Raw genomic sequence first — 15,076 nt, 5'->3', positions numbered from 1 at the left:
GCCATAGCATAATCCCAATGACTAGGTTCCAGCACTGGGACATTGCTATGTTTCTGTTTATTAGATGCATACATCCCTTAGAACCTGGCACTTGTTGCTAAGTTATTTTTAAAATGACAATTTCCCAAATCACGTCTGGCATGTGAGGCCTAATCTTAGGGCAAAACCATCTGTGCTGTTACTTGCCAATACTTTATCAGACAACTGTACGCACAGTATGTATCATGTCTATGAGTTTAGGTAAAACATCCACTTACTTACTGTAGCAGGCGGTTGTGACTGCATTCATTCTGTGCATACCTCTAATACATTAGCTTCATTAATCTGTTAATAAACTAGCCAGGAATCCTAATTAAGTATATTTTAGAAAAAATGTATTTTGTAAGAATTCCCTGATTATGCAGCGCTCTGAATTTACGCAACAAGGTGAAAAGGCTTACTTTCTCAGTATATCCTACTGTATACCAATAAATCATACTGATATAAAATACTGTATTACTATCTGGGTTTCAAGAAACAAAGGCCTGTTACAGACAGCCAAAATAAAGCTGCTTCAAGTCACAGTGGAGGCATGATATTTCAATGATGCATGAGTCCTAAGAGTCCAGAAGCCACACCAAAGCCATGCTCCAGTCCTTAGGGCTAGAGCGTGGCTTTGGTGTGACTTCTGGACTCTTAGAACACATGCATCATTGAAACACCATACCTCCACTGTGACTCGAAGCAGCTTTATTTTGGCTGTCTGTAACAGGCCAAAGAAAACTTGTTTCAACCCTAATCACACTGAGAAAGTAAGCTCCTTTTGACTAAATGAAGTGAATTTCTGAACAGGGATCTAAACTGTTAATGGAAAGAAACCATGCTTACAAAATAAACTGGACAATGGAATTTGAACATTGGAAGATTTGGGTATGGATCTGGAATGGATCCCCCATGGATACTGAGGGCCTGCTGTACTGGTAGTGTGTTTCTTGGTTCACTAGGAGTACCAATTTGTGGGTTGTGGCAGTGAGTGAAATATGAATGCATACCATGTTTCAAGTGATGGGGCTCTTTTACTTTCCGAGAAGCTTCCACATTTTTTTCCCTTGGGCTCTAGTATGGAGTGGGAAAGCCAATCAGTTAGAGACATCTTCGCTAGCTGATGGGTCTTGAGAGTAAGAAAAGACAATGCAGGTCCACTTCCAGGCTGCATCTGCAATGTGGCAGTAATACAGTTTAACACTGCTTTAACTGCTATGACTCAATGCTATGGAAATAGTTTTGTGAGATATTTAGCTTTATCTGTCAGAGAGCTCTGGTGCCACAACTACAAATTCAAAGATTCCACAGCATTGGCCCTTATCACACGAACAAAATTTGAAGTTATCCCAGGGTCAATGTGAAGGCAATGCAGGGGCAATCATGGGGTTTCAATCAGGAGCCATCTTAAACACAATCTGGGGTCATTCCAAGGTCATTCCAGGGTTAGGTAAATCCTCTTCTCCTCTCGAATTTACCTAACCCTGCAGTGACCCTGGAATGACCCCCGATTGGCTCCTGATTGCATTTGGCATCGTGTGATAAACAAACTTGAAACTTTACCTAACCCTGGGATGACGTTGGAATGACTCCTGATTATGTTTAAGATGGCTCCTGATTGCATTTCGCATCGTGTGATAAACTTGAAACCCCATGATTGCCCCTGCATTGCCTTCACATTACCTTTACATTGACCCTGGGATAACTTCAAATTTTGCTCATATGATAAGGGCCATTGAGTCATGTCAGTTAAAGTGGTGTCAAGCTGCATTATTTCTGCAGTGCAGATGCAGCCCCAATCTATATAGACTGCTTCTCTGACCCCACTCACTGTGTCAGTTGTTCTCCTTTCTCACCCACTCTCTGATGTTTATCACACTATGCTCTTAAAGAGGTACTACAGTGGTACCTCGGGATACGAAATACCCAGGTTACGAAATTTTCGGGATACGAAAAAATCCCATAGGAAAACATTGTTTCGGGTTACGAATGTTTTTTCGGGTTACGAAAAAACTTTTGGTGCTTTTTTCGGCTTTTTTGCATGGAATCGCGGCTTTTCCCCATTAGCGCCTATGGCAATTCGGCTTACGAAGGCTTTTCGGGTTACGAAAGCAGCCGCGTTACGAATTAATTTCGTAACCCGAGGCACCACTGTATTCCAGTGTGACTCCTCTAGCTGCTTCCTGTTGCATGCTGGGATTGGCAGTTTTAAGGAGGGGTATTTAGAATTCTCAGGCAGAGATGTTCAGCTCCTTAAAACTGCCAATCCCAGCATGCAACAGGAGGCTGCTAGAGGAGTCACACTGGAATAGTACTTCTTTAAGAGCATAGTGTGATAAACATCTCAGTGTTTGGACTTTTGTATAAAGGACTGCTTTGTTAGTGGTGTACCACACTGCTAATGTTGATTGTCAGGACCCTGCGTGGTTTTAACATGGGGAGCATATGCATTCTGTGCATAGATAGGGCCTGTATGCTCATTATAGCTGGTATGGGGGTTCCTTCGTGTTCTGTGGGCAGTCAGGTCACCTCACTTCATGGACAAATGGCTCTGTCTCACACCCAGATAGCAGGGGAACCACATATTAGCTTTCAGCTGAGTAGATTCTTGTGTCTGCAGTTCCAGTGCTACCCAGCAGGAGGAACAGGTAAATGGGTTTCCACTGCATAGGAAGTGAGTTGACTGGTGAATGGGCTGCCATCAACTATCAGCCAGGTGGACCAATGCCAGAAATCAAACCTATGTTGAGCACCAAGCCTGCTCAGCCATAACCAATAAAATTAAGGCCTTTTCCTTTCCAACAAAATATTGCCTTTGTTCATTCTTTCTCATTGTGAAGCCCCACATTCACCACTAGGTACACAAATGCTGGTAACCAGTTCAGCCAGGTAGGCAGGTAGTTTCAGATTGAAATGGTTACTTTTTTGGAGTACAACTCCCAGAATTCCCCATCTAGCATAGCCAATTCTGGAAATAATAATTTTTAAAAAGTAAAATTTGTGAAGCTCTGACCACATTGCCACATACATTGAACAAATTAACAGAGGCATCTGACATGCGAATAAGATGAGTAGAAGAAGAGTAAAAGCACGGCTCAAGATGGTTGTCACTATTATGTCATGTGAGTTCCCCAGTTTGCTGCTGTGAAGTCCAAGGCCTTGTCTGCATAGGTCAAAAGGCCCATTCCTTCCCCTGTCCTCATTTTGTCATCATCCTGTTTGGACAATGTATGGCCCAAACCCCAGTTCTGGTGTGGGCAGTCTGGACAATGTCTGGCATATCCTGCTACAGAAGCAGTGCATAACATTGTTAAAACAAATGAAAATTACTTACCTGTTGTTCTGGATTTTCTGGGAAGACATGGAGGCCTCCATTTACCCATGATGTGGTGGCTGTCTCAATGGGTGTCCTATTGGCCTGCCTAATGTGGAAGCCAGGATGGATAAACTGAGGCTGTTGTATTTTGCACACATCATGAGAAGGCATGAATCATTCGAAAAGACAATAATGCTAACTGAAGGTAGAGTAAAGTAGAAAGCAGGCAGCAGAAAGAGAGGAAGACCGCATGCCAGATGAATGGAGAAAGAGGTTACAGACCTGAGCCCGCAGGGCCTGATGAGAGCAGAGAAGGACAGGGGGTCTTGGGGAAGCCTTATCCACACGGTTGACATGAGTTGAGTTCAACCTGAGGACAGTTAAGAAAAGCAACCATAACAACAACAAATATGATGGGTCTCTTGACCCCTAGTACTTTATGTACAGAATGGCAACCTTGAAATGGCAGACAGCATTGCAGGCATTTTTGCACCTGGATTTTTCGAGTACCTTCTTAGGCCCCATTCCCATTGGCTTATAAAGCGGATCTAGATGCAGATTATGGAGGCATCATTCCCATTTGAGTGAGCATTCGATCCTCATTGTGCTGATTTCGTTCCCATTGGAATTCGGATCTGATCCCCATGTAATTTTTCCTAGGAAAACCCGAATCAGTGGTGGCTAAACCGGTTTTAAAAGGGTGTTCATTTTTAGAGGTTTTTCCTGCACTTCCCAGAGTCTGATTTGGGGCAAATGAATGGGAACAACAAGGGTGTCTGATTCTGGAACTTGGGGATGGGAGGAGCAATGCTCAAGGGGCTGGCCTGGGGGTGTCACCCACTTGTTCTCTTTCCTGCATTACCGGCGCCATTTTATCCCATTCACATAGGCTTTCCCTCGGTAGGGTGGGAAGCAGGGTAAGGCGATTGCATGTGTAGACAAATTTATTTTTTAAAAAAATTAAGTTTTCGATCACTTAGGCGCTCTGTCTGGTGTCCAAACATAGCAAATTGCTACATTGACCTCCAAATATGGTAAACACATTACGCCCCCTGCAAACTCCCCCCTGCTCCACATGCATAGATCGACGTGTGAGGAGACCCATTGAACACCATTTTTAACTATTATTTTTCTTTTTTTTACATGCCTGCTCTATCGCCCCCCCAAACAGCCCAGGGAGCAATGGGGGAGGCAAAGGGACTTGGGGGAATAGAGGCTCCTTCTCCCTTTCCCAAAGGGGAAAAGAGTCTAAGCGATTAAGCAATTAGTTGGCTGTGACATCAAGCGCTTAGGCGCTTGATTAACAGCTGCTTTAAAAAAAAGAGGTTCCGGAAGGGCAATGGGAACGGGAAGCAAAAAAGTCCGCTTCAAATTACAACCGAGAAAATTTCAATGGGAACGAGAACGGGTCAAAAAAACCCCGAGTTCGTTTGCCCCCTTTCGTAATGGGAACGAGCGACCAAATTCTAATACGACTCGGGGGGGGGGGGGGGGAATCCGAGTCAGAATCACAGCAATATAAGCCACTTTTTTTACCCAGTGGGAATGGAGCCTTAGAATGTAGCATACCATTGAACTATAAAGGTAACAAAGCACAATAACATATGACTTTATCACACGGGGAAAATTGGAGCTTTAACCAGTGATTATCCCATGAAAATCATGTGATCGTACTGTAGTTAAGATATTCACATGACATCACAATTAAAGAGCCATTATCCCAGGAATTCATGGGGAAATCCCATGAATGATTTGTTGCTGTTTATTGCTTGTTTATTCCTGGGATAATGGCTCTTTAATTGCAATGTGTTTGACAATCTTAATTGCAATTGTGCAGTTTTCATGGGATAATTACTGTTTAAAGCCCCAATTCTGCACAGACATAGACTAAATGAAAGAAAGTAGTGGGCAGCATGAGCTTTTGTAAACTTAAGTCTACATCTTCAGATGCTTTTGGAAGTAGAGGAAGTAGACCCAAGTCTTGGGAAACTCTGCTGCCAACTTCTTTCTTTCACTGAGTCTCAAAGGGGCTGCTAGGTCTCTCTCCATACTGGTTCTGCACAGACTTAGGAGTATATCACACTGAGGTTTATGCAACTCAGATCCAGGGTGACTCCTGGTTCAGCTATGTGAATTCATGTCGTAACGTGAATGTTTTATTACACCTAGCCCTTCCATTGCCCTTCCGAATCGAGGGGGAATCGAATCCAAGGCAAGTCACGTGATGCGGATTCACACACAGTAGAGTGAGTGCAAATTGTATTACCACACCAGTGCATACCATGCGGATTCAGCTATTCGAATTGGGACCCTTGCACATGCTCAGTGGGGATCTGGACGCTGTCCTCCTTCCTTGCCCCCTCCTTAGCTGTCATCCTTCATTGGGCTGAAGTAGCAGTCAGGGGATGATGGGATAGGTCGCAGAAGGTCACTGGGGCCATGATTCGGATGCAGGAGCAGTCAGGGGATGATGGGATAGGTCGCAGGGGGTCACTGGGGCCAGGATCGGGCTCAAGGAGCAGTCAGGGGATGATGGGATAGGTCACAGGGTCACTGGGGCCAGGACTGGGCTCAAGGAGCAGTCAGGGGATGATGGGATAGGTTGCAGGGGGTCACTGGAGCCAGGATTGGACTGAAGGAGCAGTCAGGGGATGATGGGATTGGTCACAGGGGGTCACTGGGGCCAGGATCGGGCTCAAGGAGCAGTCAGGGGATGATGGGATGGGTGGCAGGGTGGCAGAGAGGATGAGATGGCATAAAGGAAGAGGAGGGGGATGAAGGAGCAGGACGCAGGGGGCCAAGGGGAGGGGGTGACATCGGAGTGATCTTCCACACCAGACCAATTCAAAGTGAAATCGTAGTGAGCTTGAAAGCAAATTCTGTGAATTCACTTTTTCCCCGATTTCACCAAAATGAGGGGTCACTTTGGAATCACTGCAGAAGCGCCACAGAAGGAGCGCCCATAGAAAGGAATCGCATCTGATAACACATTCATGTTATGACGTGAATCCGCATCGTTGGACCCGCAGTCACGTCGGATCTGAGCCACAACCCCCCCCCCCCCAAAACCTCCTGTGATATACTCCTTAGAGTAAATGAAAGAAAGTAGTTGGCAGCATGAGCTTTTGTAAACCTAAGTGTACTTCCTCAGATGCATTTGGAAGCAAAGGAAGTAGACTCAGCTCTTGGGAAGCTCAGGCTGCCAACTGCTTTCTTTCATTTAGTCTCAAAGTACAGTATTTTACAGAGAGCACTGGGACAGCTCTTTTCAATGGGAAACTGAAAGTGCAAGCTAGTAAAAAAGCTGTCTCCTTCGAGCCGGAATCGAACCAGCGACCTAAGGATGTCTCCAAGGAATGTGTCCTCTACAGTCCTCCGCTCTACCAGCTGAGCTATCGAAGGGATACATTGGGGAGCCTCCCCAGAGATATACAAGCCTCAGAAAGGGAATGAAACTTGGGTTTGTTTGTTTTTACCAAGTGTGGGCAAACCTCCTCTGAACAACCAAGAAAAAAACCCACGATAGGTTTGCATTAGGGTCAGAAACGACTCCAAGGCACACAGCAGCAACAACTACAGTAGAGAGGGCCTGGACAAAGTTGAAAAGTTGCACACCCAAATAAAAAAGAAGGAAATGTGCATGCTTTCTCTCTGTGTGTGAAAGACACACACACACACACACACTTCCTAGGGGAAAGTGCTCAACCATGTAGCCTGACTGCTGCAAAGAGTGTCTAAATGCACAGCTTCTCCCAACTTATGTCCTGTATGTTGGAGGGAGAGCATCTTCCACTGAAGTTGCCCAGAGCAATTGCAAAACAAAAAACAAAGAGCATTTCCTTTGCAAGTGAAGCCATGCCTCTTTTTCAAAATGGGGTCTATTCCTGCTCCTTTTATTGCAAACCAAACGTTGGAAGGAAGGGGCCAGTGGCGCAATGGATAACGCGTCTGACTACGGATCAGAAGATTGTAGGTTCGACTCCTGCCTGGCTCGCTTCTCCCCTTTTCCTACTATTAGAAAGGACAATTCTGGAAATGCCTGTCCCAGGAACACAGCATTCACTCCTTGCTGCTTCTTGTCATGTACTCCATTCTGAAGAGGTCTCAAGACCTCCTATTTTTTAAAACCAGCTTTGCCTTGGCCTCTTGAAGAACTTAAAAGGATATAATTTTGCATCTCCCTTCCATTTTTGCCACCAAGGGCTGCATTGAAGAAGCACAAGTTACTCTCACACTTGCAAGGAGTTGTAAAATAAATGTGGTTTGCTCTGGTTGCAATGTATGTGAATTTATCCTGTAGAAGAAGGCCAAGTACTGTACCATTATTATCTGTTTTAGTTATCTCCAGAATAGGAGACAGGATGCCAAGGGATCATGCAGCACCTTTGAGAGTAACCGAAAGAAAGAAGTTGGTAGCATGAGCTTTTATAGACTTGAGCCTACTTCCTCAGATAAAACATACATGTGAAAACTGCATCTGAGGAAGCAGGCCCAAGTCTACAAAAGCTTCTGCCTTTCACTTTTAGACTCAAAGGTGTTGCATGATCCTTTTGCATACCAAAGTCTTCCCTGTATGACTGACTGCTTCCAAATATCTGTGTAGAGACATCTTTCCAAAATGCATCTGAGGAAGTAGGCTGAAACCTACAAAAGCTCATGCTACCAACTTCTGTCTTCCAGTTAGTCTCAAAAGTGCAGCAAGATCCCTTTGGATACTAAAGTCTTCCCTGTATGAATAACTGCTCAAAGTGCCTGTTCCCACATATCTGTCGAGTGTCTGTAAAGCCTTCCCAAATGCATCTAAGGAAGTAGGTGCAAGTCTACAAAATCTCATGATGCTCTCAACCTCTGTCTTTTAGTTAGGCCCAAAACACCCTGCAGAAATATTCCACTTTGAGACCCCTTTAACTGCCTAGGGAATCCTGGGAACTGTAGTTTATTGTGGCCCCAGAGCTCTCTCACAGAGAAGGCTGAAGGTCTCACAAAACTACACTTCCCAGAATTCCCTAGCATTGAGCCAGGGCAGGTTAAAGCAGTCTCAAACTGGATTTAATTCTGAAGTGTGTATTTGGACCTTAAGTCTCAAAGATGCTGCAAGATCCCTTTGCAGACTGAGCTTCCAGACTGACTTTGGGTTTATGCAAGAGGGGCTTTTCTGCAGGGGATGAAGATGTTTGGCACCCTTAATACCAACGTGCCATTTCCCTGTCCTCTAAAACCCTGATGTTCTGAGGTGATTGAAGTGAATTTGATAAAAGTAGCACCTGCTGCGAGCCAGGCAGGAGTCGAACCTACAATCTTCTGATCCGTAGTCAGACGCGTTATCCATTGCGCCACTGGCCCAGCCATAAAGAGCCCTGCTTTAGGAATGCATCCAAACATATACCCAAAGGCATCCCTTTGCCTCTTTGCACATTATTTTCACCCACTGTCTCCTAGATAGATAGAAAGATAGATGGATATACCAAAAAAAGACATATAAAGACACACAAATAAAATATAGTATATACATATAAAGACATGTATATATATATATATATATATAAAGACATTTAAATAAAATATATAAATACATATGTGTGTGTATATATATACTGTATATATAGACATATAAATAAGACATATAAAGACACACACACACACATATATAAAGAAATTTTAATAAAAACATATAAATACATATGTGTGTGTATATATATATATAGAGAGAGACATATAAAGACATATAAATATAATGTAGTATATAAATATAAAGACATTAAATAAAAGATATATAAAGACATGTATGTAAACATAAAAACATATAAAGTAAGACACACACACATATATAGTATATAGACATATCCATATATATATATATATATATATACACACACACACATAAATAAAAACATATAAAGACATATAAGTATAAATATTACATAGTATATAAACATATGTATATGTATATATATATATATATATAGAGAGAGAGAGAGAGAGAGAGACATATAAAGACATGTAGAGATGTATAAATAAAAACATATACATATAATATAAATATAATATAGTATATCTATATATAAAGATATATAAATAAAATACACATATATATGTCTTAGATTTATATGTCATATATGGATCAGTGTGTCATACAGACAGAGTGATCCATGCTTGGATCCAGTTTGCCTTCCAATGCACTGAGCTCTAAGGATTCAAAAGAGGCCCTCTTTCCATCCCCAGCCCAGAAACCCCCCCTCCCCACTTTCCAAAGCCCAGGGTCCTCCTTTTCCAGGACCTGTCCTCCATTCCCACTCCATTCCTGTCCAGGAGGAGGAGGAGGAATCCCAACATGCCCTCCACTTTGAGCAGGACTAAGATGGGGTGTTGTTTGGAGCATTTTATTGGGCCAGGTCCTCCATTTTATTATTATTATTATTATTATTATTATTATTATTATTATTATTATTATTATTATTATTATTGGCCCTGGGGCGTCCTCCAGGAGGACAGTGGTCAGTTTGGCTCCTGTTCCTGCAGCTCAAAGGCACAGCGCATGGAAGCAACTGGTGCCACTGTTTGCAAAATAAAATCCTATCTTCCACGTGTGCGATCTCCAGCGCCGCCTTGCGGTCGCAATGTGAATTGAACCTTCCCAGCCGCTGCAGCGTCTGTTCTTCCCTTTTTTTGCCAGGAGCCACTGCCAAGTCCCTTCGATAGCTCAGCTGGTAGAGCGGAGGACTGTAGGAAGCTAACGCTGATGGGGATCCTTAGGTCGCTGGTTCGATTCCGGCTCGAAGGAGACAAGATTTTTAAATCCCTAAACTGACTTCCATTTATGGCTCCCCTTTGTTTGAATGAGATGGTTTTAGTCTCCTCCTGCAGCATAAAAGGGGGAGGAGAGGAAAAGAAATGGAAATGTGGGCAGCATTTTCTTCTTTATTTTGTTTTCTTTTGTTGTTGTTCCTTTGAGTTTAAATGCAATGCTTTTTTTTTTTAATGAGTCAAAGGCAAAAGTATCTTCCCATCAGTTGCAAGAGATACTTCTCTCCCATCCCCAAGGAATAAACAATTACTGCTAATAATAATAATAATAATAATAATAATAATAATAATAATAATAATAATAAGCTAATATATATATATATATATATATAGAGAGAGAGAGAGAGGGGGGGGGGAAAGAAGCAGAGAAATATATATATATATATAACACATTTCCATAGGAGCTGCCATTTCTTTCTCCCTCCATCTTCTTCCTATTAATGAGAGACCAGCAAGAGTCCCTGTTTTTATTATTATTATTATATATTTGTTTATATATTTTATTATATATTTGTTATTTAAATAAGTAGCCTGTTATTTAAATTATTACAGTTACAATATCACTGCATTATAGTTACTGTAATAATGCATTATTACAATATCTTATTACAATATGCTACAAAATGTATACAGTTACTGTGTACATTATTATAATATATCCACTATATATTTGTTATTTAAAGTATTAGACTGAGTTCATTATTATGGTTACAATATTACTATTTTATAACTTTATGCAGTTACCATATACATTATTACAATACTGTATATTACAAAATGTATACCATTACTGTATATATTATTACAATATACAGTATATAGTATTTATTTGTTATTTAAATGACTAGACTGGGTTCATTATTACAGTTGTAACTGTATACAGTTACAGTATACATTATTACAATATATTATTACAATATATTACAATAAGTATATAGCTACTGTATACATTATTGATATATGTAAAGTATACATGTTTTATTTAAATTATTAGACTGGGTTCATTATTACTGTTACAATATTACAACAGTGTATCTGTATACAGTTAATGTATCCATTACTGCAATATGTTATTTCAATATATTACAAAATCTATACAGTTACTGTATACATTATTATAATATATACAGTATACATTTGTTAGGCTGGGTTCAAGCTTCTAGAATCTAGACAATGACAGAACTGTGAGGTACATTAAGTAATTTTAATTATTCAACACAATGCATTACAACTAATTTTATTATTTCACTAGTCAATGGAACTTAATTTGAGGGAGTTGGGTCTGAAATATATGGAGCAATTCTGAAGTCTTATTAAAGTTCAGTTTTCCCTCATCGTCTTAATTTCCAAGGGCTCCTGTTCAGCAGTGAGAGAAAACTGATTAGACTAGGTGATATAACTTGATATAATTAAAAACATTACATATATATATATGTAATGTTTTTAATTATATATATATATATATATATATATATATATATATATATACATACACACACACACACACACACTGAGTCCTTATGCACCCCACCCCCAGTCAAACAATGTCTTGATATAACAGCATTAAATTTGAAACACTTCGCCATTTACAAGTCTTTGGGGCAGAGCAGACAGGCAGGAAAAAGGGGGCTGGATTCTGGGTTTCTCCCAAAGTGGGCCGAATGCCCATGGGCTGTCCGTACCATGCGTTGTCAAACCATGCTGTGTGCTGTTGTTTGTTGTTGTTATTGTTGTTGCCCCTTCACCATGCATTTGCAGCATCACACAAACACACCACCCAGATGCCATTCTGTTGGACACCTGCCCATATGACTAGTCACACCGTAGAATGTGTGATGCACCACCTGTACAGTATAATGGTGCATCATGTCCCCAGTGATACACTGGCAAAGTGCAATCATGGAAGCCCCCCCTACATGCCTCCTTCATCCCATGCCTCCCCTGCTGGATTGTCTGGTTTGTGTATGTTATAATTACATCTATTGCATTGTTAGTGATCACATTTTTGCATTGCCACAGTCCCGAACTGATGCCAGGGTGTTTATAAGTGGTGCAATGATGTGCATTTTTTGCCTTGAGTCGGAGTATCACAGCTTAACAATTCATTATCTCCATATCAAGTGGATCAAGCATTATTGAGAAAAAGAGAACTTTACAAGATTGGGGGATGTTGTGCTCTAGAGGCATTTCTCATTCAGGACTTCCTTTCAAAGAAAAAGACACTTCCTGCTTTTTATGACTGCCTTGACCTCTTGCCTCAATAAGGCTGCTACCTGCCTATTGTGTGTTAGAAACTTTTTATGGCAGTATGCTGGATGTGGGTCTGTAAGTCAACTTATTGCTTGTAAAAGGGGCTGGCAGGAATCAGCGATGGGGGCATTGGGTGCTTTCAGAATGATGCATAAAAACTAAGATGCAATGCTATACCAATATGTTATGTGGGTTATTTTTACTTATATATTTCCACACAATTATTTTTATCATTTATTCAAAGTATTTCTGTATTGCCTCCCAACCCACAAGGGCTCCCAAAGTGACAAACAAATAAAAAACAATTTAAAAAATACTAAGATACAAGCTTCTTTTCACTTTCCACCCAGTTTTGTCTCATGCATTGTCTAAACAGCCAGCCTTCAAAGCAGTTAGAAGCCACTTTATTTGGCCAGTGTGGACAACCCCTTTGTTGTTGTTGTGGGCCTTCATATGGTTTTGCTAAGGTGAACCTATCACAGGGTTTTCTGAGGCTGAAAGTGTGTGACTTGCTTAAAGTCACCCAGTGGGTTTCCTGTAATTTCCCTTCTGCCACCCACTTCATCAGCCCTCAAGCGTTATGGCACTAGAGCTCTCTGATAGAGACAGCTTTACATCTAACATAACTACACTTCCCAGAATTCCATAGCATTGAGCCATGGCAGTTAAAGTGGTGTCAACCTGGATTATTTCGGAAGTTAGCATCAGCATAGCCTCTTGCCTCATAGAACACATCATCCCACCACCATGGAAAGGTAGCTGGTTTATGTTAACTGGGGTAACTGGTTTTGATAGACTAATGTAAATAGTCCAAATGACAGTACAGTATTAGGTTTCTTTTGGAATAAGGACCTGATTGCTGCCTTGGTAAACTGTTGTTGGTGGGTACAGGGGTGTTATGCATGCAGGTGGTTTGACCAGAGTACAGAATTTGTGGTCCACCCAATTGTTTCATATATACACCATACAGATAAATGCACGCGCACACACTCATTCATTCATTTACACATATACCTCAACAATATATGAAGTATTGTGCTCCTGAATAGCAGCTGAAAAAAATAAAATATGTGTTACTAATAATTCAAGTAAACAGGGAGATAGAAGCCAGCAAAAATAGTTAAAGAAATAAAATAGGAGCCACAGAAGATACAGCGTTGAGATGAAAACTAGTAAACATGGTGGAGTTTTAAGAAGAGGATATATGCCTGATAAATCGCCATCATTTTTAGGCAGGAGAAAGGAGGGAAAAGAAATGAAGAAATGAATACACATAGAAGGGGAGGGACATGAAGTAAAGGTTTAAAATATTTAAACCTGACTGTTGAATGAACAAAACGTGGCATGGTAGTGAATGGTATAAGTTTTCCATATAAACTTTGAAAGGATTAGTAGGGAAACTAACTGTGAAAATCTTAGAAAGAATAAGCAAGAATAGAAGTATTAATAGAATAAGGATCAATTTTTTTAACCCGTTGTTAAGACCAAATGGTGATGTCAGAAGATGAAAATGAAAGCTTGGGTGAAGAAACAGCACAGTGAGTTGTTGTCTGATATTCAGAAAGGTATAGCTGTAAGACAAGTGGAAATATTGGCAATAACAGGCAGGGGAGAAGGAACAAAAATAGAGCTGGAAATCATGCATGTGATATTGCAAGCCAAAAGAAGAAATCAGATTACTATGAGGAAATATATGATGAATTTTACAAAGTGACCAAAAACTGAACCCTGAGGGACTCTGATTGAAAGAGGAAATTAAGAAAAAGCAATTAACAGATAATTTAAAAGAAAGATTTGTGAGATAAAAGTGAAGCTAAAATAGTATAGTACCCCAAATTCCAGACAGTGAAGGAAACTAGCAAGTACTAAAGAATAAACTGTCTTTTAAGCTGATGAAAACTGAGGAGAATAAAAATTAAAAGTACTTCTAATTTAACATGTAGCTGTTACATTGAGAAATTTCGGTAGAAGACTGTGGTCAAAAGCCAGACTGAAAGAAGCCCAGATGAACTAGAATAAAGAAAACTGAGCCACTTAAAGGACAAAACTATCCAAGTAATTAGAAATAAAAGAAGGAAGAGAAAGCTAGGTAGAACAGAATTTGTCAAGCCAGCCAGCCAGCCAGCAAACAAACTGGAAACCAATGACAGCTTTGAATAAGCAACATGGGAAGGAGTTTAATGACGTGGGTAAGAAAGAATGGAGTAAGGAATTATTATTAAGAAGTAAGACTGAATGGGTCAAGAGGACATGGAACAGATTTAAGTAAAGAAAAAGATGCCACAGAAGCAGAAACTGGAGAGTGAGGGGAAAGTGACAAAGAGGAATATAAATATATGCCAGGGAATGAAATAAAGAGTTTTCTGAATGGATGAAATAAACTTTATCAACAAAATACTGGGAAAATCTATTGAAAATGGATAAAGAAATAGATAAAGAAGGATGTTAAGGAAGAGAACTGAAAGTGGCAGATATCAACAACAAGAAGATTGATGGGAAAATTTTTAAAAATGATAGTAAGAAACCGTGGATTTATTCTCAATGAAAAGAGAAACTTGGGGGGTAGGAACAGCATGAGAACAGAAACAAAGAAGGCTGGGGAGAAGAGGTACATAGGACATGAAATAGAAGCATACCAGTACACTGAAATATGAGAAAGTGCAAACACAAAACATGCAATGGAAT

The 15,076-nt window shown here is 40.6% G+C and overlaps 4 non-coding genes across 4 annotated transcripts; 2 read left to right on the top strand and 2 right to left on the bottom strand.

The window, feature by feature from the left end:
• Positions 1-6,646: 6,646 nt before the first annotated feature.
• Positions 6,647-6,739, bottom strand: TRNAY-GUA. The gene is made up of 2 exons: positions 6,703-6,739; positions 6,647-6,682 (listed from the first exon to the last, which is right to left on the bottom strand). It is a non-coding gene; the product is annotated as a tRNA-Tyr (tRNA).
• A 519-nt stretch (positions 6,740-7,258) lies between these two features.
• TRNAR-ACG lies at positions 7,259-7,331 on the top strand. The gene has a single exon. It is a non-coding gene; the product is annotated as a tRNA-Arg (tRNA).
• A 1,276-nt stretch (positions 7,332-8,607) lies between these two features.
• TRNAR-ACG lies at positions 8,608-8,680 on the bottom strand. Its single transcript has one exon. It is a non-coding gene; the product is annotated as a tRNA-Arg (tRNA).
• A 1,346-nt stretch (positions 8,681-10,026) lies between these two features.
• TRNAY-GUA lies at positions 10,027-10,118 on the top strand. Its single transcript is given in 2 exon segments — positions 10,027-10,063; positions 10,083-10,118. It is a non-coding gene; the product is annotated as a tRNA-Tyr (tRNA).
• The last annotated feature ends 4,958 nt before the right edge of the window (positions 10,119-15,076 follow it).

Source organism: Sceloporus undulatus, chromosome 4 (genome assembly GCF_019175285.1).
Source record: "Sceloporus undulatus isolate JIND9_A2432 ecotype Alabama chromosome 4, SceUnd_v1.1, whole genome shotgun sequence".
Taxonomy (NCBI): Eukaryota; Metazoa; Chordata; class Lepidosauria; order Squamata; family Phrynosomatidae; genus Sceloporus; species Sceloporus undulatus.
This window is presented reverse-complemented; position numbering and strand designations above follow the sequence as displayed.